This window comes from Podarcis vaucheri, assembly GCF_965113315.1.
Source record: "Podarcis vaucheri genome assembly, chromosome: 1".
Taxonomy (NCBI): domain Eukaryota; kingdom Metazoa; phylum Chordata; class Lepidosauria; order Squamata; family Lacertidae; genus Podarcis; species Podarcis vaucheri.
The window spans coordinates 94,274,675-94,301,220 of record NC_138759.1 but is presented as its reverse complement, the minus strand read 5'-3'; the positions used below and the strand labels follow the sequence as shown (position 1 = coordinate 94,301,220).

At 41.1% G+C, this 26,546-nt stretch overlaps 1 protein-coding gene across 10 annotated transcripts in view; it reads left to right on the top strand.

The window, feature by feature from the left end:
• SEMA5B (semaphorin 5B) overlaps positions 1-26,546 on the top strand; it is a 365,129-nt gene that overhangs the window by 66,552 nt on the left and 272,031 nt on the right. For 8 of the 10 annotated variants that reach the window (XM_082235162.1, XM_082235160.1, XM_082235159.1 and 5 more), the window contains exon 2: positions 11,387-11,468. The exons of 1 other annotated variant lie outside the window; for it this stretch is intronic. The gene's annotated coding sequence lies outside the window, so the exon portion shown is untranslated. Of the gene's footprint in view, positions 1-11,386; positions 11,469-23,077; positions 23,097-26,546 lie in introns of those variants that run through there. One more of the 10 variants, XM_082235164.1, reaches the window with a different exon arrangement.

Sequence of the window (26,546 nt, the reverse complement as noted above, 5' to 3'; positions counted from 1 at the left end):
AAACAGTTATGCTGATGCTTACCATTTAAAGCCCTCAATCGTACATGAGACTGTCCAAATGTTGTGCCTTTTCTTTGCGTTGCTCTGGGGTAGGTGGTGACTGGAGACAGGGCATCTTCAGTCATGGCTCCCTGCATGTAGAAGGCTTTCCCCCACAGATGCCTGACTGGCGCTGAATTTGATGCCTTTTCAGCTTCAGGTGAAGTCTTTTTCTGTTTGTCCAACATGACAATATGTTGCTTAAACTGTTCTAATCAACATGTATACCTGTATTCCTGTATACCTGAAGGAGCACCTCCAGCCCCATCATCCAGCCCGGACACTGAGGTCCAGCGCTGAGGGCCTTCTGGCAGTTCCCTCGCTGCGAGAAGTGAGGTTACAGGGAACCAGGCAGAGGGCCTTCTCGGTAGTGACGCCTGCCCTGTGGAACACCCTCCCAGCAAATGTCAAGGCAATAAGCAACTATTTTACTTTTAAAAGACAACTGAAGGCGGCCCTGTTTAGGGAAGTTTTTAATGTTTGATGCTGTATTGTTTTTAATATTTGGTTGGAAGCCTCCCAGAGTGGCTGGGGAAATCCAGCCAGATGGGCGGGATATAAATAAAAAATTATTATTATTATATTCTTATTATTATATGGTTCATAGAAGTTATTAGCTTTGTTGCTCTGTTGGGTTTTCAAGCTATTTGTTATTAGTTCCCCTGGGAGGGTTGTAAAAAACAAAAGGTGGCATACAAATGTCTTTAAATAAATCCATCATGGAACTCAAGGAATGGTACATGTGGTCTGAACACTCAACCGACCTCCTTAGCTTCAGCAAGGTGTTGACCTCATGTGCCTCCAGACTATATCCTGATACCTGCAAATTCCAGATTGTTACAGAGCAATGCTCCTAATGCAGAGTCTTACGGTACTTCATTTCTCCTTTTCTATTCTTTCCCTCTGCTGTATATATTTTTACCAGTTAGTCTTCTGGAAGAGGACCTGTTCTCTTCTCCTTTGGCAATGAAGCTAGTTGAGGATCCTTTGCTGATGGCCTTTGTCAAATCCAAGGAGCTTCTGCTGCTCTGAGATTAGGGAAGCAATTGTTCTTTTGTGCCTGTCAGACACACTCCCAATTCACCTGCTTGCTTTGCCTGCCTTCTGAGTTTCTACCTACTTGATTGTTTTTTATTGCCCTATCTACCCTGCCTTGCTGGATCCTGGATAATTTAATGTACTGAGTACCTTTGACACATCTCTGTGTGTGTGGAAGTGTGTGTGTGTGTGTGTGTGTGTGTGTGTGTAGCTAATTCAGTAAGTGAAAAAAACCGAGTTTGTCTCTCTGTGTTCATGCCCCTGGTGTGTAGTGCATTTGGGAAAACACTGAACCCAGCAATGTTGTCAGTTCCCTTAGGACATCTTATTATTAAATATGCATCCTGCTTTTCAAGAAATGTTCTCAAAGCAGCTTACGGGGAATATGAAATACAGTAATACCAACTGGGCATTAAAAACTCAATCTTAAAATCAGTAACACAAAAGTACTATAAAATGGAGTAGTTTTTCGATTTTGACTTCCAGCATCCTACAGATCAAATGCCTGGTATGGAGTGGGGGGGGGGACCAAAGTGTTTCCCATGACCCCCTTTAAAAGGGGTCACTCAAAATTGAGTTGGATTCTCTCCTGTGGAGCAAATTCCACTAATGAAGAACCACCACTGCTAAGCTTGTTTTTAACCTTGGAAATTAATGGCCACTGTTGCAGAAGGGCCTGACTGATCTTTCAGTTTCAATTCACAGCATAATCACTTCTTGCATTATATTTTCCTAAACAGGTATATGCCAATATAGGAAATTAATGTGTGTGCATAGCTATCATACTTGTTTTACTGTAGGTATAAGCATCGGGAAGCTTTAATTGGCTGTACGTTTGCACATAGCAAAATAGGCACACACATAAACTGTCCTGTTTTCTCTCCCCTAGCCAGTAGTGTGATTATCATTGTCATCATTATTGTGGATTCAATTTCTTAACTGCCTTTCACTCCAGGATATCAGGATGGGTTACAGCAATTTAAAAATACAATATTAATAACAGGTAAAAGAAACGGAATTAAAAGAATATGGTGGGTCCTAAATATCTATCTATCTATCTATCTATCTATCTATCTATCTATCTATCTATTTATCTATCTCATATGCCAGAGGCCAGGGTAAAGAGATCTTTTTGGTTAACCATAATGCACTGTCCATAAAATGAGTGTGCAACAACCAGATTCATCTAAATAATTAAAGTAGACTCCCCCAACCTGCTGCCCTCCATATGTTGTTAGACTCCAGATCCCATCAGCCCCAACCAGCATGACCAGCGGACAGGGATGAACAATCTGCCTTGTGCTTTGTGGTTTGCTGTAGAAAAAGAAGGCTGGAAGTGAGTCTGACCCCAAAACAAAATGAATTATTCCACTATGATCACGAACACTTACGCATCACCGTTTTGTATCTGTTGGTTGGTAAACAGCATGTGATAACGTCCAAAGCTCTACTTAGGATGGCAGCCTTTGCTCTGGCTCAGGAGTCAGTTGTCATCTTATTAAAATAGCCTGTGAGCTGACCTGTCCCCACCAAATACTTCTCTGAACATCTAGTAATCTCCATTTCATTTGCTCTTTTATCACAGCTCTTCTTTCCAACTTCTTCATAACGTCTACCGGTTTTGACTTCATTTTTTCCAAGCCTCTCCCCTGAGGAGTCTCTGCACATACTGATATATGAAAAATTGATCATTTTCCCCTCTTCTGTGAGTTTTAGTTGGAGGAATGTGTACACCTCCTCTTCCCCTCAAGAGACATACACTTTGCATTTCATTTATATTCTGTGCCTTTAAAGTCATGTCTTCCACCACCTTCGTTTTGTCATATCTCTGCTTGTTTATTCCTTTTCCAGGCCTGGTTCCATCACCTCCTAATAAATTAAAGGCTTGGAGGAAACTGTGGCTCTCAATATACCCCATCATTCTGAAACAGTAAAATAGCCAATTTTAATGGCGCGGGGGGGGGGATCTCTCCATAGAATGATGTAAGATGATTTCTCATAACCATCATATTACCATATATACTCGAGTATAAGCCAACCCAAATATAAGCCGAGGCACCTAATTTTAGGACAAAAAACTGGGAAAACTTATTGACTAGAGTGTGGTTCACCACACCACAAACCTGGTGGTGGTGGCAGCGGAAGAGGAAGAACAAGCAGCCCGAAAGGGCTCCTTTCGGGCTGCTCGCTCCTCCTCCTCCGCTGACAGTGGCAGAGGTGGAGGAGGAGGGCTGCTGCTTCCCCCTCCGCTGCCCCCGACAGCGAAAAAGGCGGCGGAGGAGGAAGGAGAAGCCGCTCGTCCCTCCGCCGCCACCTCTGCCGCGCTTCTCCCAGCCACGGCTTATGTACCTGCCTTTGCGAGAGGCCTCGCTCGAGTATAAGCCAAGGCAGGCTTTTTCATCATAAAAAATATGCTGAAAAAGTCAGCTTATATTCGAGTATATGTAGTATGTACATTTTTACAAAAAGATTTCTCAAAACTATTGCAGTTAAATAAGAAGTCTTAACTTGGTCCACCCGTTAAGTGCTATAGTGTCTCTTCTCACCCCCTCATACCTGAATATCTGTGCTAAAAGAAGAAAAACCAGCGACATTTCTTTTCACCTTCGAAGATTTTGCAAGTATAAAAATCCTTGCAACTTCACTAGGGAAATGAGTAGGCGTCATTGTTTTTGCTTCACAAGTGGGAACTCTTGAGTCCAGAAGTGACTTGGCAAGGTCACTAAAAGTGAGTGTTGCAAAGCATTCTTGAGTTCCAGATTACTCTCTAGTGGAAGGCTTGAGTAAACCCCTGCTGATAAATTCATAGGGTTCAACTACTTTAGGAAACATGAGGTGTCCCTATTTTTTCTTTTTTTGCTAAGCCTTTACAAATGTTAGTTTGGAAAAGGTTTTAAGGGGTTCATTTCCCTACATTTCTTTCCTTGTGATCTGTGTCGCTACAATAGGAGTTTGTATGTTGCCAAGCATTAAGTTGTGTTTGGGCAATCATATCTCTGCTTGATAAGCTGAATTACATGCTTGCACATACAACTCAATTGTGAGCAAACATCATGAGCGAAACAAGGGAGCATGGTAACAGCTTAGAAACAAGCCAGGATAGTAAAACATAGCTTGAAGTTGCTTTAATATCCTGGCATGTTCCAAAGTCAGTAATCTTTCTCCCCCCCCCCCCCCCCAGTTTGGAATAAATTTGAAACAATGGTTAATTAGTGGCTACCAGCTTTGGTTGAGGCTTTCATGAAGAGAGGGACATAATGGTTGTATGCTTGGGGGAAAGGTTATTCACATCTCACTTATTGCTCCAATATATGGTTGACTGAACCAGCCCATTGTCTTAACCCCCTGTATCCATAGATAGACAAATCAGTCTGTTTCTGGACTGTGCCACTTTCTCATGTACTCATTCATAAGTTTTCTCTGTCCTGTTTTCACTTTAATATCCCTTTTTAAAAAAACCCATCAAGTTTTATCACAATAAAATAAGAATTTTGTTCCCATGAATGCATGTATCAATGTATGTTACTCTCAAATATGCAAATTTTAAAACAATTTGGTATGTTTTATGAGCCAAGAACTGTATTACTAAATTCTTGGAAATTCAAAGGCTGATTATATTCAGATGGATGTAATAGTCCAGGAGCTGCAAATTAGGTCACTTCACTCAAAAATGTGAATCAAACAAAATGCTCTTCCACCCTTAGTTGGATGTTTTGCATTGTTATGTTTCTAGTGCTGCAGAGAGCTTTATCAATTTTATTTAAGCCAGGAAGAGTAACAAGGACCACAAAGTCCTAAATGCACAGCAAAAACTTATGGAATACATAATATTAAAATGAATGAACTATACATTTGGTTGGATGAGAATTTTGAGCAACATTTTTTATGGCTTTCTGTACCCATGATGATTTTATCCATTGTCCCTGTATTTAGCCCAAGAGCATTAATTGCTTATCACATCAGCTTATTTATATATTAAGAACCATAATAATTCATTTGTGGGCATGCATGCTTGTCTAAAAGACTATAGTAACCTGATTGTGAGCTTACAACAGTCTCCCTCAATGAGTTCCAAGTGACTGGTGTTGAAAAGTTATTGGGGAAAATAACTTGCCTTGAGAGTCATGGACTGTAACAGAAAGTTGGATAAGGTGAGACTGTAAGAGGGCCAGTAATTGCACACGAGAGACCACTGTGTCTTTTCTGAATCTTGATCTATTGTCAAGAATGCTGAGAAGGTAGACCAACATGTTTGAATGCTCTTAGATTGAAGGCTGTGGGTAAGTGAAGACACAAATGTCACTTTCTTTTCTTTTTCCTTTTAGTCTATTTGCGGAAACAAGGGATTTTGAGTGAGTTTGGGTATGGTAGGGCTAGACTTTCAAGCTTCATTTATGAGTCATTGGAGGTTATATGAAGGTTATGCGGAGTCTACTATGGAATTCAATGACCAAAATCAAGGCTGTACTATTCACTGCCTCTGTACTTCTCATTTCCTTCCTTTTGAATCTTTGAATGTAATTGCCACCCATTGCCTATTATCAGTGGGCTCAAAGCTTTACTTAGTTACACTATGCTTGCAAGTGTCATATTGACTTGCTGCTACATGAAAAATGTCAAATCTTGCAGCATCTTCATGCTAGATTTTGTCTGCTTTAGTGCTTTGGAGTCAGATGCCATCATCTTCTCAAAGGGAAAAACATGACTGGAATACAAGCTTGCTTTAAACAGATACTTGGAAGTCTTAAATGGGTTGGATTTCAGTTCCTATGGGGGAAAGGCTTCATCTTGCCTGGATACTGACTTTTCTATAGGCTGGTTTATGCATTAGTGAAACTGATTGTTCTATATACATGATGGAGTGGGTACCCAGATATCACACCACTGTTCCTGTGATGTGACATGTTATATCTATTGCCATGATCCTTATATATAAACATAGGAGTAGGAGGTTTATGCAGCATCTGTGCATACCTCCGCATATATTTACTGCCCACATCACAGATTATTTTACACCAGCAGTAGTGGGTGTGGACTCATGCACTGCTGGGTATGTAATATTCCTGGATCTGGAACTGGTACGTGACCTGATACATAACTCTGCCTTTTTGGGTTTCAATCTTGTCCCCTGGGTGGGACTGCTGGTTGAGATAGAACATAAACACTCCCAAGCCCCATTAAGTGCCTTAGGAAGTTTAAGCACGGCCCTCTGTTATTTAAGATACTCATCTTTAAATTAGTGGGATCTAAAAGTGCTGCATTCTTCCCATATTATGGTAGGATAATTTAAGTTGCCTCCCTGTGGAATTCGGTATAGTACATGTCAAGAACTATACGTGTACAGTTCCCAGAATTAGTATATGGTTTTCTTCCTAATGGTAAACTCATAATAACAAATCCTGATGTCTGATTGCTGAGCAAACTTCAAAAGGGATAGTGTTGGCTGACAGCCCTGCACTACTGCTTTTCGTTTACTCTGCTGTTGCTAAATGAGCAATGAAGTATAATATCTTGCTATACACATTCACTGAGCAGATTTCTTTGTAATGTGGTAAGTGAAACCTTATGTATTGTGTCGTTTGACCACTGTCATATTTTCAGTTTCCATTTTTGTTGTTATTTTGACATTATCAGGGACCTTGTTCTATTTCCGTGGGAATCATAGTTGTTGAATAAGATCATTCGGTCTTTGGCTAAGCTGATTTTTCCTGCCAGCCTCCAGGATGCTGGGACAGTGTGTTTTCCCACTGGAAAAGTACCCATTTATTTTCAGAGCCTGCAGCTGTCTCAGCTGGACAGTGAAAGAGGCATAGATTGGCTGGGATTTGACATTTTACCAATGTTTCTATTTACATTTAGGGTTAATCTCCCCAAACCCGGTTCATTTTTTAAAAAGAGGCTTTCAAGATCAGAACATCTAGTATACTGTTCCCATGAATGCTTCGTACTGTGAATGTGTTTTTATGCAGGGTTTACAAGATTACTCACTGGGAATATTTGTTCATTTTGACCTTCCCAGAATCTTGGCTGAAGCAGTACATCAAATGTGAGGATTCATATCTTCTCCATCTTGGCCAATAGCCATTCATAATATTATTTTCATGCACTTCAGACTACTTGCACTGTTTGGTGTGAATAGAGCTAGTAGGAGATTGAGAAAAACTTTGATAAAACTGATTCTGTTTATATTGTTCTAGTGAGTTTGCCTGAAAAAAGAGTTTCAATGTTATGGCAGCATTGGGGAGCTATACTTTGACAGAAAGCATCAATTTAGCTTTCCCCAACAACAAAAATCTTGTACCCTCCAGCTGTTTGGTACTACAACTTTAACTTGGTTGAGGCTGATGGGTGCTGTAGTGTAAAACATCTGGAGGGCACTGGGGTTGGGAAGTCTTCATTAGTTGACTGATAGATCTGACCTTATAATTAAGTCCTGATTGGTTGTTAAGGTTTCACATGTGAAATTCTTAAGTAATAATTGAATTGTGTTCCTTTTGCAAAACAACTCACATTGAATATGTTGCAACAAAAATAAAAAACGTATACACAAACAACATTAAATTAGAAAATTAAACGAGAAGAATTATTCAGACCCAGTTTAGTAGCTACATCTATTCCCCAAGGTGGATTTTTAATTGGATTTTACTCAAAGCTGTCTCATGTGAAGAGCTTTTGCTGTCAGTTGTATCATTATGAACAATAAAAGCACATCATTTTCAGACTGTCCAACTGTGCCTTTTTAATACATGTTTTTATATCATTATGTGCATATTCCTAGTTTGTACTGAATATGTACCTGATTTTTGAATTTATGTGCCACTTGTGCTTATTTGGAATGGCCTGCTTTCCTTGGGACAGTACTGAATTTTGAAATCTTGAAACCAAGTGTTTTGAATTTTGCAGGTCAGCGGAAGTAGGATATCTAAAGACAAAAATATGCTTCCTCCTGTATGTGAGAAAATGCATATTTTAAAGTTTCTACTTTTCAGGTAGACCTATATTTGACTTTTTCATTGTCACAGTAAGCAGTACTGGTCTACTTGATGTAAATAAAAGTTTCTTATGTACTGAGTAGCATGGTAATGTTTCAGGTAGCTGGGTGTCTGTACAAAATCTTGTAAGAATCAGTGCTTAGTCTGAATACAATTTTATCAGATCTAGAAGTTGATTAGGGGAGAATCCACGCTTATGCGGGGGTTGCATTCCCAGCCACAGCGCACATCAGCAAGATGCATGCCAGTCCCTTCCACCCCCACCCCACCCCCTTTCGGCACCAAAAATGGCATGCATGTCAGTGGTCACACGCATGCTGACCGCAAACAAATGGGAAGGTGCTTGTATATTATAATGCAACTGCCTTAATATAAATAGTTGTTAATTGTTTTATATAATGTAATCAACATTAAAGATCGGTAGATACAAATATAAAACAGTATTCAAGAAATAACAATGGAATAATAAGGAATGGCAATCTCGCAGCTATTCGCATGAGTAATTCGATCCTAAAATGCTTTTTAAGGACTTCTCTTCTCTATCCCACTTCTCTATCTCTCACTCTCCCCAGTGAACAGTTCACTTCTAAATATCTTTCAGGGGTTATATGTCACTGAAAAGGAAGTTTACTCTTAAAAACATACATTTTATAATGAAAGTATGATTTATAACCACCTTTGATCTTCTGAGAAGGAGCTGCAAATTACAGGGCCTTTAAGACCCTAGATGTTAATGGGAAAATGAACGGGAAAGAGGAACAAATAAACTTCATGACCTTTTAGAGATTTCTCTCCCTATCCAGCTATATTCACAATCAAGTGGTCCATGTCAAAAAGTATAGTTAATAGTTGCAAGCAAAGTGTGTTTTGGGGAATAGGAACTCTACAGTGTCATTGTGTTTCCTAGAGCAGCTTATCTTACCTAGAATTCTCGAAGATTAAAATCTCCTGTCACCACATTGATTAAAGAGAGGCTGTTTTGGGAATGGTTTTGAGTTAACATCTTGTTCAGATTAGGCAGGCTTACACAACTTATCACCCACCATTCTCATGGAAGCCCACCAGCCATGTTGTTTAGCCCTCTAGCAGACTTCTTAGGCATTTGAAATGCAGTTAATGTAGTTTATGCAAGATATCATTTATGTGGAGCTGAAGCGATAGGTGCTTGTGGAAGCCCACGACACTGATTATTAAGTGTGTTGGATCGAACACTTTGGTATTGCCTGCCAGGCCTGCTCCAAATGAGATTTAGAGTAGGAACCCTGAGTACAGTTGACTCGCAACTTGCGTGAGGGTTATGGTCAAGGGATGACATATAAAGCTGAAATTGTGTATAGTCAAAACAGCCCTGCTCCCACGCAAGCACCCCTACCTTTCCAAAGCTGGTGCACAGGGTGGGTCTTGACCCCCACACAAGCCAGAGAACTTTTAAGCTGTCTGCTTCCTTATCAGACTCTGGGAAGTGTGGTGCCCCAGCTGCTGCCTTTGCTTTGGCATCATTGAAAGCGATCCCCCCCAAAAAGCTCAACAACTTTCCGCCACCGCTGATTGTCTGGACTTTCACTTCTTATTTAGAGATTTGTTTTCTTAATTAAAAACAAATCAAAACAAAACAGGGGTCATCTTATACATGGGAGTGTCTTATATATGGAAAAATACAGTATTTCTGTGCCAGGTTTCCTCACAGTGAAAAGAGCTTTTAGGCTTTCCTCTGTGTGTGTGTTTAATTTGTGCAGTGCCAGTCCACCGGCTGTCAAGTGTGTAAAGCTGCAATCACACAGGTTAAATGTGCACAAGATGTGAGTTAACTGTACAAATAAATCGGATGAGCATCTTCATTTGTAATTGTACTCTTGTGGTTTTAGTTATTTTAAAAGATATCTGAATCAGGCTCATTCCTTTTCACAATAGAATGTATTTTAAAGAGTCAAAGCTGAATAAATTTACATGTATGTACCTAGAGGAGGCACTATCATGAACAGTTTGACAACTCCATTCTGAAGTACAAACACACCACACACCAGCCCTCATTTGCATGAACCATCTGCTTCTAATTTAGTATTTAAATTGATCACCACTAGAGATTTAATACAGTGGTAGCATCTATTTGTTCATCCTTTTGTTTTTGTAAACAATTATTCTGTAGTGTTTAATCAAGGATGGATTTTGTTTGATACGTTATGAAATTGAGTTATATCTTGTGCCCATGATGATGATTTTTGGGTATCCTGGGCAGCATTTGTCCTGTTCTCCAAAGTTATGCAGAAGTGCTGGGTATTTCTTTGATCAAGAATGTCCTTTAAAGCTTCCAGCTTTATAGGCTGTTGACTAATTGTAGACTGAGAAACAACAGATTTTCAGAACTCCCATGTGTGAACAAGTGTTCTTTTAGAGGAGAATTTTGTCCAGTGAGTATGCCCTAGAGACATTCTTGGACTTTGTAAACAGCAGCAAACCGTCTTCATGCTGCTCATCAAACCCTGGGGTAAAAAAATGAGACCAAATTGTTTTAAAGACTTGCCAGGAATTTTGTCAAGGGTAAAACAAGATATCACCAGCCAATTAAGTCTAATATTTCTTTGATGTACTGCATCTCCCTAAACAAATGCTGGAGCTATACTTCTTCTATATAGCTATAGCTAATATTTATCCCTTACGATACTACCTGCGAATTATAATTCCAGGTGTTACCTTCACCCAACACTGAATAGCCATGAAGTGGTGCTCTAAGAGAAAATGACATCCTTTGTTAAATTTGGACAGGGAACTTTGGCTCTTCTGTCTGGGTGGATGGTAGAGGAAGAAGATCCGCTTCACCCAACAATTTAGGAATCTAGAATGTGGCACAGGTCTTTGGCACTTCCTTTTCAGAGGTTCTGCTGTGTCACAGCTGGCATTTAGCAAAGCCAGTACCAAGCGCTTTCCCCTATGGCAACATAGTCCATCTTGGAAACGTTGTAGTGCTGGGTGAATGGGCCAGGGAAGCTCTTGAGACCCCAACCTGCATTGTTCCATTTGTTTATTGCACCATGGTTTCCCATTTTTGCTATGAGAAGTAGCTTGTAAGTCTCCCATTGAGGTGTTGACCAAGCATGAGGCCTGCTAAGCTTTTTAACAATATAATAGCATCAAATTATATGAGCTCATTTTCTGCAGGCCCTTGTGAGTTCTGTATGAGTTCTGTATCTGGGCAGAGCAGCATCTCAAAACCTTCCGGAGTTAAAGAGCAAGGGTAGGGGTGAAATTCCTGCGGTTTCATGGACACAGCACAGGGGCTTCCCAATGGAGTGATGAATGCTCTCTTCTTTTCTCTTCAGCTCTAGGAGGTTCCAAGATTTGTTTGGCTCAAGACCCAATATGTGTGTCTCCAAGATGACTATTTGAAGAACATCAGCTACAGTAAGCAGTCTGTCTTTCAATATATTTGCTAAAGGTAGCACCACATACACAGGATGTTGCTGTAAGAAGGAGCTTCACTGTACCATCTCCAAAATATGCCCCAGCTTCAGCTATGTGTTTCTTTTGGAAAAAGTAGACTATACTCACAGTAGAGCAAAGCTGCTATTCTGAGCACAAGCTGAACAGTACTAAATAGAGGGATGATAGTGTGTGTGTGTGTGTGTGTGTGGTTGAAAACTACAAAATGACTAATCATTGAAGTATTCTACAATTAAGTTCAGTTTCATGACCTGGCCTCTATACTAACAACCAGATGAGTTCACAATAAGATGTCAGACCTGCAAATGAGTTTGATGTCAAGGTTATGTAGATTTTCCAAATAATAATTGTGTCAGTGAAATGGTTGAGAGCTACAGGCATCTGTGCAGCCCTGGATATACATATATTATGGGTTTGTTTATTTATAAATTTGCATACCACCCTTCATCTGTAGCTTTCAGGGCGGTTCAAAATATAAAAACAAAGATAAATGCACAAAATGCACAATAAAAACAGGAACAACACACACACCCACACCCACACACACCCATCCTTTCTCCCAACAGAGGTCATCATACAGTGTCCAAAGCAGTTTCTGGGCCCAAACTGCACCCAAATCCTGATAGAAGTTCAGTTTCCTCCATGAGCTCCTGGATCTGGTCCATGAACACAGCTCACTAATCTTGCTCAAGAAGGGGAGGTTGGCATTTGGCCAGTAATTGCTTAGATTTTCTTAATCCAGAGAGGGTTTCTTGAGGAGTGGTTTTACCACTGCCTCATTTAAGCAGACAGGGAACCCTCTTTCACATGGAGACATTAATTACCTTCCTGGCCCAGCCAGCTGTCCACTAGCCAATAGGGGTAATTAAAGGGTAATTATAAATCTTCTAAATCATACTAAAAAACATTGCAGCAGCGTGCACTAAAAAGTACAGTGGAAATCATTAAAACATCATAAAATGCAGGACAAATTGACCAACTATGAAGAGGATTCTCTAGAATGCTTGATGAAACAAAAATGCTTCTCAACAGGTGGAGAAACTTCAGCACTCCAGTTGCTTGGCTAATTTCAATAGGAATAATGTTCCAAGGTATTCTTTGGAAAGCCAGGGTGCTGAACGGGCTCTAAAGTGTTGGAGAGGGTGCTCAGGAGTGATTATGTTGATATTCCACTTCATCCTGCCATTGTGAGACTAGAGCATTGACAGGATCTATCCACTGGAAAATCTCCCAGAGTATTCAGTCGCTGAGGGCAGATGGTCTGAATAGACCCCCACTGCTGCAGCGTGGGGTGCCCCAGTAGAAGCTGCAACTCCAAACTTCACCTTAGACAAGTATTTTGCCACTGCACTGAGCCAACCACACAGGTCCGTTGTGAACTGCTCTTTCAGATCTATGGGCAGTCTGAAGAGTGTTTGGGGAGTTGGAAATACAGTATGTTAAGTTGGTGGAAGGGCTCCTAGCTGTTTTATGAGGAACAACAGCTTTCTTGGTGCGTTGAAGTTATCACTGTTGCAGTCAGTGCTGAACTAAACAGACTTCTGACAATCTTTATGTTCACCAGGGCAGAGGGCCAAATGGCAGATTGCTTCCTGCATTCATTTAGCATTCCAGAAGTTGAATTCCCATCCCTGTCATGCAATAATTCTTGTGCTGTGGATTGTTTTAGTTTCGAACCCTATGGGGATTGCCTATTTTTAAATTATTTTGGCAGTGATGCAAAGATCTGCAGTGGGACTCTGGATTCTTCCCTATCCCAAACCCCCGCTCCAGAGACCAGCATCCCACATTGATTGACTGACTGCTCTCAATAGGAAAGCATTTCAAAAGTTGTTTGCCAGTGGGTGAACTGCCATGGAATGGGCAGGAGGGCGTCAAAAGTTCTGTGGGGTTGTTTTACCTGTAATTAATCACTCAGCAGAAAGAAACCCATATAGGTTATGTGTGTGCGCTTCAAATAATTTTCTGTCTGTCTCCATCCTGGCCTGTAGCCTTTCTAGAAAGTTGTGGGAATGACAACAACAACAAAAAGTAGGGGGCAGTTTATCTAGTCCACAGGTCTTTTAAAGACAAAATCACAAACTTTTTATTTAACTCTCATTTTTACAGCCATACTACAACGTCAAAAGTTTTTACTAAGCAACTTCAGCAGGTTTCTTCTTAAAACAACACATAACTGCTGTTCAAATAAGTCAAAACATTTCTTCATCTCAGGTATAGCCTCAATTGCATGTACATTTTGATAATTGCATGTACCAAGTAGAGTTGGTGATTAAAGCAATTCAGGAACAAAGTTTTTCACATAAGTTCTTTAGAGATTAGAGCTTGAACACCGGCTGATAAACCTTTTATGACAGATCTCCATCATATGATTGGGCAATTAGTTTGTCATAATTTGACTGTAAGCCAGTCAATGTTGACAAAATTTCAGATGTTATATTTTAAGCACTTTGTGAACAAAGCTCGTAAATTGCAACACATATTTCTGTTGGCTTCATGCTTGCAAGATATAAGCAATGGCCAATTAAATATGCCTCCGAATGACGCTTGATTGCACACATGCGCATGGCGCCGAACCCGGAAGTGAACTGAAAACATCCCTAAACACGCTGCTAAAAGGGTAGAACGGGGCCAGGGTGTGATTATGTGCACTATGCCAATGCACTCAGGGGTTGGGAACAGAACAAAATGGTTGTTGACTGTAATCAGAGAGCAATCGCTATATTTACAATACAGTGGTACCTTGGTTCCTGAACTCAGTCCATTTGACTTCCAAAATGTTCACAAACCAAGATGCGGCTTCTGATTGGCCCCAGAAACAATACCGATAGCCAAAATGGATGTTTGGCTTCCAAAAAACGTTCGCAAACCGGAACACTTATTTTTTCGACATCCAGGAGCCGATTTGTTCGGGAGCCAAGCTGTTTGGGAACCAAGGTACCACTTTACATTGTTTGTCCCTAGTCTTATAAGCTAGCAATTCTACTCAAGTACTTTAATTAATTTGCTTCATAATAATTTCTAGAATTATTTTAGTCATGATGTGGATTACTTCATATTGGATTTCAGTGCTGACGTGTTTAGCATTTGCAAGAATTGTTATCACAATTCCATGGAATTTTTGATCTTTTTTCATAGAAAATAACTGTAAAAAGAGCCAGCTTGCCTCTACTCCTAATTGTTCACACCCTGAATCACCCCTGAAAGACAATTGATTGACATCTAAAAAATGAATTACTTCAGCAATACACTTCACATAATATTGGCTATTTTTTAATCACTTGATTACACATTTTTTTCTGAATTGTTTCTTTTGTTATCCAGAGAATTATCCATCGTACTTTTGTGGGCTATTGTATATTTAAGAAGAGAAGCAAAGGCCTTCTTATTCTTATTTATTCTTATTCTCATTGTTAATTAAATTTGCATACTGCCCTGCCCTGTACCCGTAGATCCCAGGGTGGTTCACAGCTCAAAACTACAATATAAAAAACACAAAATATATAATAAAAATAAAAGCATATATAACCCCCCGTTCCACAACACATTTAAAGGGGCATGAGATGTTGTTGTCCTTCTAAAAATTATGCTAGAAATGTAATTATTATTATTTTTTAAATGGGTTTTTTTTGGGGGGGGGAATCTCCCATTTATCCCTCACTACATAGAAATCCCACCAGCTGCTATTTGCATCTAAACAAGAGAGACCAGCACCAAATACCGTTTAAAACTAAAGCTAGCGATCAAGTCAGCTGGAAATGAAAGAAGCGTCACATTTCGGCTGGTACTCAGTTCACATCCTGTGCATATGCACAGTTGTTGAGGGGGATGTGTCACACACACCTTCCGTAGATTAACTTGGCACCTCTGACAATGGCTATTCTTAGCATCACAATTCCACCACTGTTATGCTTTTAAATCTCCCAGACAAGTACTGCATGTACAAGACAGCACCGAACAACACAACTGCCTTAGTGATGAGTTAAGGGCGGAAGGAGCAGCACAGCGGTGGTGCTACTTACATAGGCCAGACCAGGTTACATGAATGTTTTTGTTTGTATGTTCTCAGCTTGCAGACTGCTTGGCCCCTAGGGGGTTGGACTCGATGGCCCTTGTGGTCTCTTCCAACTCTATGATTCTATGATTCTATGAATCCACTTACCTCTTGAGCAATCTAGGACTATTGATTGTAGGATGGTATCAGGGAGTCCACAGTTCATAGTACACATTAGAACATGAAGGTGGATCCTGCACATATCTGAGAAAGGATGAGTTAAAGGGAGATAATGACAGAGTTGTATTGTCTTATAAAAGGTGTGTAGAAAGTAGATAGGAAGCAGTGTCTGACCCTTCTCTCATAATGCCAAAACTGGTAATCCAGTCACGCTCCAGAAACTCAGGACAAGACAAAAAGTAGTCTCCCTTCACACAATACACAATCCGACTATGGATTCCACTCCCACAGGATTTAGCAATGGTCACCAGCAGGGACTGCTTTAAAAGCAGATCAGACAAATTCCTAGAGGATATGGCCATCGATGGCTACTACAGATACTATGGTAACTGTATACTAGAAGAGTTTGGATTTGATATCCCACTTTATCACTACCCTAGGGAGTCTCAAAGCAGCTAACATTATCCTTTCCCTTCCTCCCCCACAACAAACATTCTGTGAGGTGAGTGAGGCTGAGAGACTTCAGAGAAGTGTGACTAGCCCAAGGTCACCCAGCAGCTGCACGTGGAGGAGTGGGGAATCGAACCCAGTTCACCAGATTACAAATCCACCGCTCTTAACCACTACATCACATTGGCTCCAAGATCAGAGGAGCCTTGCTTCTGAAAACCAGTTTGCTGAGAAACATGGCACTCGAGTTGTGCCCTGCTTGTGGGCTTCCCACATGCGTCTTGTTCATGAATATGAGAACAGGATGCTGGACTAGAAAAGAATCAGAAAGATGGATATCCTGTCCCCCCTTTTTTGTTTTTGTTTTCTCCAGGCCTTCCCATCTTTAGTCTGGACCATATGGGCCTTTGGTGTGATGCAGCATTGCTCTTAGGTTCTTTCTCAAAAGTCCCACAGTAGGAGTTATTCCAAACTTTCCTAGCCTGCTGTCCAGCAGGTGTTTGGGACTCTTAATTCCCACCTGCCCCTGCCAGCATGTCTGGTGGTTAGGAATTATGGTAATTGTAGTCCAAAACATCAGGATGCTGCCAAGCTGGGGACGTCTTACTCCTAAGTGGCTACAGGGTTACATTATCCACTGCTTTGTATTACTTTTCTATATTTGTTGTTTTTGCTTAGTTGTTCAGTCCGACTCTTCGTGACCCCATGGATCAGAGCACTCCAGGCACTCCTGTCTTCCATTGCCTCCCACAGTTTGGTCAAACTAATGCTGGTAGCTTTAAGAACACTATCCAACCATCTCGTCCTCTGTCGTCCCCTTCTCCTTGTGCCCTCCATCTTTCCCAACATCAGGGTCTTTTCCAGGGAGTCTTCTCTTCTCATGAGGTGGCCAAAGTATTGGAGCCTCAGCTTCACAATCTGTCCTTCCAGTGATCACTCAGGGCTGATTTCCTTCAGAATGGAGAGGTTTGATCTTCTGGCAGTCCATGGGACTCTCAAGAGTCTCCTTCAGAACCATAATTCAAAAGCATCAATTCTTCGGCGATCAGCCTTCTTTATGGTCCACTTTTCTTTATATCTTCTATATACAGTGGTGCCTCGCAAGACGAAATTAATCCGTTCCGCGAGTCTCTTCATCTAGCGGTTTTTTCGTCTTGCGAAGCAACCCTATTAGCGGATTAGCGATATTAGCGGTTTAGCGGCTATTAAAGGCTTAGCGGCTATTAAAGGCTTAGCGGATTAGCGGCTAAAAGGCTGTTAGCGGCTTAGCGGCTTAGAAAAAGGGGGGGAAGCAAAAAGAAATCGGAACACTCGCAAAACGTTTTCGTCTTGCAAAGCAAGCCCATAGGGGAAATCGTCTTGCGAAGCAGCTCAAAAACGGAAAACCCTTTCGTCTAACGGGTTTTCCGTCTTGCGAGGCATTCGTCTTGCGGGGCACCACTGTATCTTCCTCATATTGCAGGCTATACACACCTGCTTCTTAATAAATGATGCTATTTACATGCACTTTGTGCACGAAGCTACCCTGAGTGGAGCACACAGTGAGAGGGAAAAGTCTCACAGACATTAAGAAGTGCCATCAAAGCCCCTTAGGAGCACAGTTCAAATGAAGTGTATCAATCTTTCTGCCTTTCTCACAAACACACACTTTGATGCAGTTTGCTTCTAAAGCATAAATATTAGATCTGGGTGTGAATTTGGTGGTGTGGTTTTTTGAATTGATTTGCAGGAGTGGTGCTGAACAATAAAATCTGGAGTGCTTGCTCTAACCTTTTTTGCCTAAAGCTTCTGCATGCTTGTAAAATTATTGGGTTCTTTTGAGCTCCTGTTTTTGAAACCACAATAAACAAGCGCTAGTGAGAATTAGAAGGGATCTGCCTAGATTTATTTATTTTTAATTTGTGTTTATTAAATTGCCATGAATGCTGATTAACAAATTTTCCTCACACAGTGTTTATTTTTTGTTTCAGCTCTTTGCGTGCAAATGGGACCAGCCAGAGTGTTTTTGATAGATTGTGTGAGAATCTGGCAGAGACCATAGCACGAAATGAATGACCCTTTATGGCCTGAGTGAAATGTTGCTTTTGTAAGGCCTAATTGTAAATTTTGACCATTTCCTATTATGATGTTCTTTCCCCTTCTCCCTGCTAGCTCCTTCCTTGTCGTATTCATTTTATTTATTTTATGGCAACACATTAACCAGGTCAGCCTCCAAACAGCAATAGCTATTTTCTCCTACAGTTTTGCTTTTGTCCTCTGCAAAACACTACCATACCTATAATAATATAAGATGTTATTCCATAGATAACCCTGTTGAAGGAGGATATTAGAGATGCCTGATTTTCTCTACTGACATCCTCCAAGCAATATTTACTATCACAGTTTATTGATTTACTGCTGTGCAGCTTTCAATCCTTTCTTCTTCTTTTTAATAGAGTTGATAGCTTTTTTCGTTTTTTTTTTTTCATTTTTCTACGGCCATGACATACACTTGCACCTCTCCATCAGGATTTTATGTGCCAGCTGATTTTTAATAACTGCATGGTTGCTGCTAAGATTAATCCCTCTTTACAACAGTGCCTCTTTCCTAAAGAGCCTTCGCAGCTGATTAGGGCCACAAATAACTCATCAAAACAAAGTTGGCAGTGTTTGATGTGCTGTGAGCTTGCAGTTATTGCCCTTTTAATGATGCAGTGGTGTGTACTTCCAGCTGTGCAGCAGCAGTGCATGGTCCCTGGCAGCTGTTAGATAGCTCATCAAATAGCTGTTGAGCATCATCCCCTATTTGTCATAAAACTAAATGTGCCACCAGGGTTAGGAGGCTATTGACAACTGCTCCTCTCTTGCTTTACCATAGCTACCTTCTGACATGGTAATTAAGGAGGAGTTATTGTTAGCTCATAGCAGTTTTTGTTTCTTCCCCTTTCTTTACAAAGGAGCTGCTATCAAATTATCTCTGCCAGGAGATGTGAAACTTGAAATTTACTAAGCTAGCCTTTGCCCAACCAGTTATGTGATCTGTAGAGCTTGTGGCCACCAAATCAAACACAGCCCACCAATCATGTATTGCTATCCACCAGGGGCACAATAAACTCCCACGTTTGGGCTACCTGAAAAGTCTTTGGCAGCCCTTTCCATTTTTACGGTCCCTTGAAAGGAAGTTAAAACAGCCTATTGTGCCTTTGCTGGGCCATCAGAGATGGTTGGTCGGCTGAGTTTGACTTTGTCGGCTAATGTAGCTCCAGTAGGAAAGGGCTTAAAGGTCTTTGTGTCAACTATCTGCAACAAATTTGGAAAGGATTGCAGTTTAGACTCCAGTCTAAAGCAGTGTAGGTTCCTGTGTACCCTGCCATAAGCCTGCTTTTGCCCTTTTATCCTGTGTCTACATTGATTCATTGATCTTGCCTGATCACTTGGCTTTAAGCTTTGCTCCAGTTTTCCAGTCACTGATTTTGGGTTTCTGTCAGGCCTATGCGTCTAGTTTAGGACTTCATGCTTTGTGTTGCTGCCTCAATCCCAGATTGTCCCTTGGTTGTGGTTTAGATTCTGATCTCTTGACTCTCATCCCATTATGATTGCCACAGATGGACCACAGATTCCCTCTCTTTGACTCCAGGAAATATTCCTCAAATTTTGCTATACCACTTGTAGCCTGTGGGATTATAATTCTGTATTGGTGGCCTGGCTTCTCATGTCATAAATAAATAATAGATTTTAAGCCTCCACAGTTTCCTGCTGTTTCTATGGGAGTGTATTCTTGGCCTAAAATAGATCTTAGAGTAAGCTTGAACTAGTACTATTGACTTTAAAAACTTATACTGCATATTATTGGTTTTGGAGGTATTTTCTTTCTTGTAACCATGCTTGGGAATAAGAAGAAAAGTGTGTGCGTGCATATATTAATTATAAATTTCCCTTTAAGTAGTACACATATTTATATGCATTTGGTCAGTTAATTTGTTTTAAGAATTTTATTTCTTTCCCTGAAGTATGCTAAGAGGCCCAGTGTCATGTCGTGGTTAGGGTGTTGGATGCAGGTGGTGCTGTGGTCTAAACCACTGAGCTTCTTGGGCTTGTCAATCAGAAGGTCGGCGGTTTGAATCCCTACGGCGGGGTGAACTCCTGTTGCTCTCTCCCAGCTCCTGTCAACCTAGCAGTCCGAAAGCACACCAGTGCAAGTAAATTAATAGGTACCACTGCGATGGGAAGGTGAACGGCGTTTCCTTGTGCTCTGGTTTCCATCACAGTGTTTTGGTTTAGTCATGCTGGCCACATGACCCAGAAAACTGTCTGTGGACAAACACTGGCTCCCTCGGCCTGAAAGTGAGATGAGCGCCGCACCCCATAGTTGCCTTTGACTGGACTTAACCGTCCAGGGGTCCTTTACCTTTACCTTTTACCTTAGGGTGTTGGATTTAAAATCGGGGCACAGCCAATTCAAATACCTGTCCAGCCACAAAGTACAATGGGTAACCTTGGCCACAGTGCCCATCTCTCAGCACAGCCTATCACATAAAGTTGTTACAAGGGTAAAAGGAACTTCTTGGAGAAAAGGAACGGTAAAAATGTAACAACAAAAATGAGAATAAAATGTAATAATAAATAAGAAGCTGTGAAACAGAGAAGATTTTTGGGTGCTGGCACTGGCAGGAAGCTTGCACTTAAAAGCACCACATCTCATTTGACTGAAAAGCCATCTACCTCTGCCCACTCCTTCATAAGCAGCTGCACACATTTGCTATTGCATCCTGTTAGCAGCAAAGCAGAAGAGTTTGGGTGACAACTCTCATTAAGGTGGCATGCCCGGTGAAAATGTCTTTGCCACTTAGGCTTCCTACTTGCAGCGTGTGCTGTTTCTGTCGGGCTCTGCTGTTATTTATAGGGCACCTGTCACAATCATGTTTAGAGAGAAGCCTTGTCTGCGTTTTATGCAAGTTCTCTGCTTTTTTGGGGATGGGGGAGGCAGGATTCTGCCTGAACGGGGAATGGATTATGCAGCAATGCTTACTTTATTTTGTGGGAACACACATTCAAATATGGAGCACATGTTGCGTCTTGTAACATTTCCTCCCGTTTGTAGAACATATGTATTTATTGCCCATTGCCTAGAAGTGGATAGGATGTGTGCTGGTTTAATGTTCTGCAAATTTTTATCTTCAGTACTACAGACCAATGAAAGCATGATTATTGCTACTTGAGCCTCGTTTATAGTATATTTCATTTTCATTGGTAAAGTGCCAGTGTGAGATGGCAGATTGACATCCTGAGTTGCTCTGTGCTTTATGTTAAATCTCTTGCTATAGTGTGCCAGAGCTTAGTTTATTTAAATATTTGAATCAATCACACACCCTTCCTTACCCCCCCCCCCACTTTGGAGGACTGAGTCTAAGTTTCGCTGCAAATGTTGTGGCTCCATCTTTTAACTATTTCAGGTGCGTCATCTTAAAACCCAAAGGTGTTCTTCAGAGAACTGAAAATGATTTGAAATAAAATTGCTGCTCATATAGGCCTGGCTCAGATGATCATTCCAGGCTCCATCAACCACAGTTTATGAAGCTATGAAAGAGCCTTGTGCTGAGCGCTTCTTCCACGTCCCACCCCTTCATATGCCGACTTCACTTCACGGATTCTGATTTACGTTCACCTAGAGTTTCTGGTTATGTACAAATAGGAAAACCTGGCCTTAGTGTTGGTTAGCAAATCAGACAGGTTAATAGGCATTTCAATTTTTTTGTATTGTCTCAAAGCAAAATCCACAGGACCATTGTCCATAGTGGGTCAAATGATAATAGATAGGCACACCATGAAAAACTAAACTTGTCTCAAATCACTTTCAGTTCATTAAATCCCCCCCCCCAAAAAAAACTTTAATCTCTTGAGTCTAGGCTGACCAAATTAGGAATGGATTTTTAGAGATTAGACCCAAAATTTGTTTCTATGTTACCCTTCACCTGAGGTTCACGGAGTGGTTTACGATATAACAGCTTGTGCCCCATTTTAAACCTGTTCACCTCATTTTTATCCATGTGAGTTGAGAAAGTAAGTGGAGTAATATGTCAAGTTACCCAAGTCAGACATTATTTCTATTAACCTTAAAGACATTTCTCAAACCGCCTTCATTAGCTAGTATTTGGAGCCTATATTTAACTGGGCACAGTGCAGAAATGCTTAGACTGCACAGTCTTTGTACAATTCTGCTTTGTCTTACACTAGCTCTTGGCTCAGTTTGCCAAATATGATTCTGCAGCACCCAAAACCCAGCCTAAAAGCCCTGATTAGATTTCAGGTAGAACTGGGTCAGGCAGTAATGTATTGCCATAGTAGCAGCATTTTCAGGAGTGGATGCATATTCAAGGGCAGCAAAACACTCAAGGATACAGCTAAGTGAAGGTGAAAATAAACAATTAAACTGTGGTTTCTGAGGGGGAAATGTCTCCACTGCTGGTTCTCATTGTGACTAGCCAGGTAAAGAGCACGCTGTTCTGTGGGTTCTATCTCATTTTTGATAGCCACATTGATGCATAAGCTAGCTTCTACGGGGTACAATGAGGGCAAGAATATACATGGCCTGTCTTAATGTGATATTGGCAGAATAATGTACACCTGAAAGTTAGGGCTTGTCAACACTTTCATTTGTCCAGTGTCTAGAAAGCACGGGTGTGGACAGTTTTCAGTTTGCCCCGCTGCTTTCCCCGGGAAATCTCCCTCTTTCCTGCTGAATCATAGCAAATGTTAATCCGGAGGAAACCCAGTTGATGTTTGCTTTGATTTAGCAGTAAAGAGGGAGTTTTCCTGAGGGAAAGCGGCAGGCCCAAGCAGTAGTGTGGATGAGCCATTACTGTGGCAAGGAGCAGGAAGAGAGAAAACTGTACTATCTGACCTGCTTTCCTTTTAGTTTTCTCCTTGCAGACTGAGACAGTCTGGTGTCTCTGAAGTCCACAATATTTCTGGTGGATGCCATTAAAGTAAGGCCACTCTTGAGGTTTTTTTAAATTTATTTTTTATTTGTTGATTTGCATTTTTGCCTGTTTAATGTACTCTGTATATAAACTGCAATGGCTGGCAGTGGATTCAAATATCTATTGATACCTTTTCCTTTAACCTTGTTTTTTATTTTAAGACAAATGGGGCAACTTCTCCTTCCTCTTCACTTTATTTTGTAAGAAGCCTCTACTTAGGTGTGTATACTTCGATATACCAGTATCATACTGACTGAGAAATGCAAACAGTTAATCAGAGAGATGCAGTGCTAATGCTACACTGTCAGTATCTTCCTTTGGGAAGTGACAGCTTTGAAAATTGCCTTAGTGAGACATGCGGTGACCTTGAACATGCCTTACTTCTTTACAGTGTGCACAACACAAAATAAATACTCAATTCCTTTTCGGGATTTGTCTCCTTTATAATTTTGACTTTTGGGTTGGCAATGTACTCCGTAGTGCATTTTTGTACTCAAGGATTACATCACCTTTCAACCTCTCTTGTGTTGTTTATGTTTACATCTTATAATGGTGAAAATGAAAAGGAAGAAGTGGAGGAGAGTCATTTATAATATGAGTGAGCATATTAGCCAACACTGCTTTTACACTTTTTCATCACAAGCCCAATTGAAGCAAGAGCTGGAATTCTGTTTAGCAAATATTTTTCAAATAAATAAATAAATAAATAAATAAATAAATAAATAAATAAATAAATAAATAAATCAACCAACCTCTGGAGGTAAGAGGAGAGTTTGCTACAATAGATTTTAAACAGCTTTATGACTTTGCTGTTAATATGTGTTTAGGGAGATATTAAAATGCAGATCATCAATCGGATAAGGCATAACATCATCTTCAGAGTTATTAAGGTGTATTGGCTGAATGAATTTGCAGTCCCTACAGGAGTGGATGTAGTAAAAGTCTGTGTGAAATGGTACCAGGTGCAGAGGAAGCATCTTTAATTGAGGTGCATGAGTTAGAGTCCAACAACACCTGGTGGGCCAGACATTCACCACTCATCCTGCAGTAAGGTATCCAAGCTGGTTTCAACTTTCTGTGGGCTCCTCTGTGATTCCTGTGGTGCCTCATCTTTGCAGCTTCTTTCTCTGTTTCTCAATCTCTTACCCCTCTGTTCTGTGGAAGTCTGCTGTTGGTTGATGGGTGGGGCTTCCCTGCTCACAGCAATGGGGGAGAGAGGAGGGCAGGGTGACACCACCCATGTGATGTTGTGAGTAGAGAAGAGGAAAGGGGAGCAGTGAGGAGACTGCATGACTTCTGCTGCTGACCTGCATGTGGTCTTCACATGTGGTCCTCAAGATGTTTCTGGCTGACAACTCCCATGCCTTCTGGGAGCTTCCTATGAATGCTGTTTGGAAATGGTGTCTGGTATTGGGTGGAGGGAACATATCTGACTACAAGCTTATTCTAGGCACAGTTCTAAGGTAAAGGGACCCCTGGCCATTAGGTCCAGTTGCGGACAACTCTGGGGTTGCGGCACTCATCTTGCTTTACCGGCTGAGGGAGCCGGCGAACAGCTTCCAGGTCATGTGGCCAGCATGACTAAGCCACTTCTGGCGAACCAGAGCAGTGCACGGAAACACCATTTACCTTCCTGCCAGAGCGATACCTATTTATCTACTTGCACTTTGACGTGCTTTCGAACTGCTAGGTTGACAGGAGCAGGGACTGAGTAACTAGAGCTCACCCCATCGCGGAGATTCGAACCACCAACCTTCTGATCGGCAAGCCCTAGACTCTGTGGTTTAGACCACAGCGCCACTTGCATCCCACTAGGCACAGTTCTAACTGCTGGTTTTGAGGTCTAAAATCATAACTATCTTCCAATTGGATATCTATCTATCATCTATCTATCTCATTTATATTCCACCTTTCCTCTAAGAAGCTCAAGGTGACATACCTGGTTCTCTTCCTCTCAATTTTATCCTCACAACACCCCTGTGAAGTAGGTTAGGCTAAGATATTGATTGGCCTAAGTTTACCCAGTGAGTTTCATGTTTGAGCATTTGAACCCTGGTCTCCCAGGCTGTAGTCCAAAGCTGTAGCCACTACACCACTTTTTGCATAATATTAAGGCTTTTGTTGTAGGCCCAGCTCTGAACTTTCCTGCCTTCTGAAGTGAGGGACCTGATTATCAGTGTCAGGGCCTTATTGTTAGTGGTGCCCTGTTTATGGAACTTCCTCTCCATGACCATTCACTTAGCACCTTTCTTTAGTGATTTTGGCAAATACATCTCTTCATCCAGTTCTGCCTGAACTTTAAAGGTCTTTGTTTGGATTAATTTTGTTGCTGCTTTATTGCATGTGATTATGCCTTAATATTGGTGGACTGTTTTTGTTTTTCAAAAGTTAGGACGAGAAGGAAGGTAAGAAAATTTGACCTCAGATTGGGTATTGGAGAGATCCTTGGAGCAGGTTTTCTGGATGCCTTGGTATGCTTCTGGGGTGCCTTAGTATGCCTAACAGCTTGTGGTGAGACAGAAGACGAACAGGGACTTTGTATGTACATTCCATTCCAACACAAATGTTCTGCTACAAATGTCAGGTAGACTTTCCAAGTGTTGACATGGTGTGTTGTACATATAAAGTCCCTGTTTGTCTTCTTTCTCACCACAAGCTGTTAGGCATACTAAGGCATCCCAGATTACCTGCTCCAAGGATAAGCTACTTGGCATCCACCGAAGATCCTGATATTGTGTCACTTAATAGGAGGTTGGTGTGGCTCAGATAGTTTGCCATTGCTCTGATTCTTCAAGTTAATGTCATCTTTCATCCTCCATTATCTACCTCCAGTAGATTGTCTAATATATTATATAAATATATTGTACATTTTACAAGAAAAACCTCCAAAACTTTGGGAGAGCTGCTTAATTTTTTGAAACGAGGGTGGGAGGGAGAGAGTACAGTGGTACTTTGGGTTAAGAACTTAATTCGTTCTGGAGGTCTGTTCTTAACCTGAGGTACCACTTTAGCTAATGGGGCCTCCTGCTGCCGCCGCGTCGCCACCACACGATTTCTGTTCTCATCCTGAAGCAAAGTTCTTAACCCGAGGTACTATTTCTGGGTTAGCAGGGTCTGTAACCTGAAGCGTCTGTAACCTGAAGTGTCTGTAACCCGAGGTACCACTGTATTAAAAATGTAAATCTGTTTCTTCCTGTGACCCCTTGGAATGTCAGTTTGGAACCACTATCTTCACCTTCTAACATCTTTCTTTGGTACCAGTTTAACATTGGCTTGGAATAGTCCATGTAAATCCTCCAACTTTTTGTGCTTTATTTTGGTAACATTATTTACAGCTGCCTTGCTTTGTCTCCAGTCTTTCAAAATGTGTGCATCTTTTCCAGAGGATGTGCTAGGCTAGTGCAGCTTGTGCAGAATGAAGTGAGAATCAATGACTTGTAAGTGTACTCACTGAAG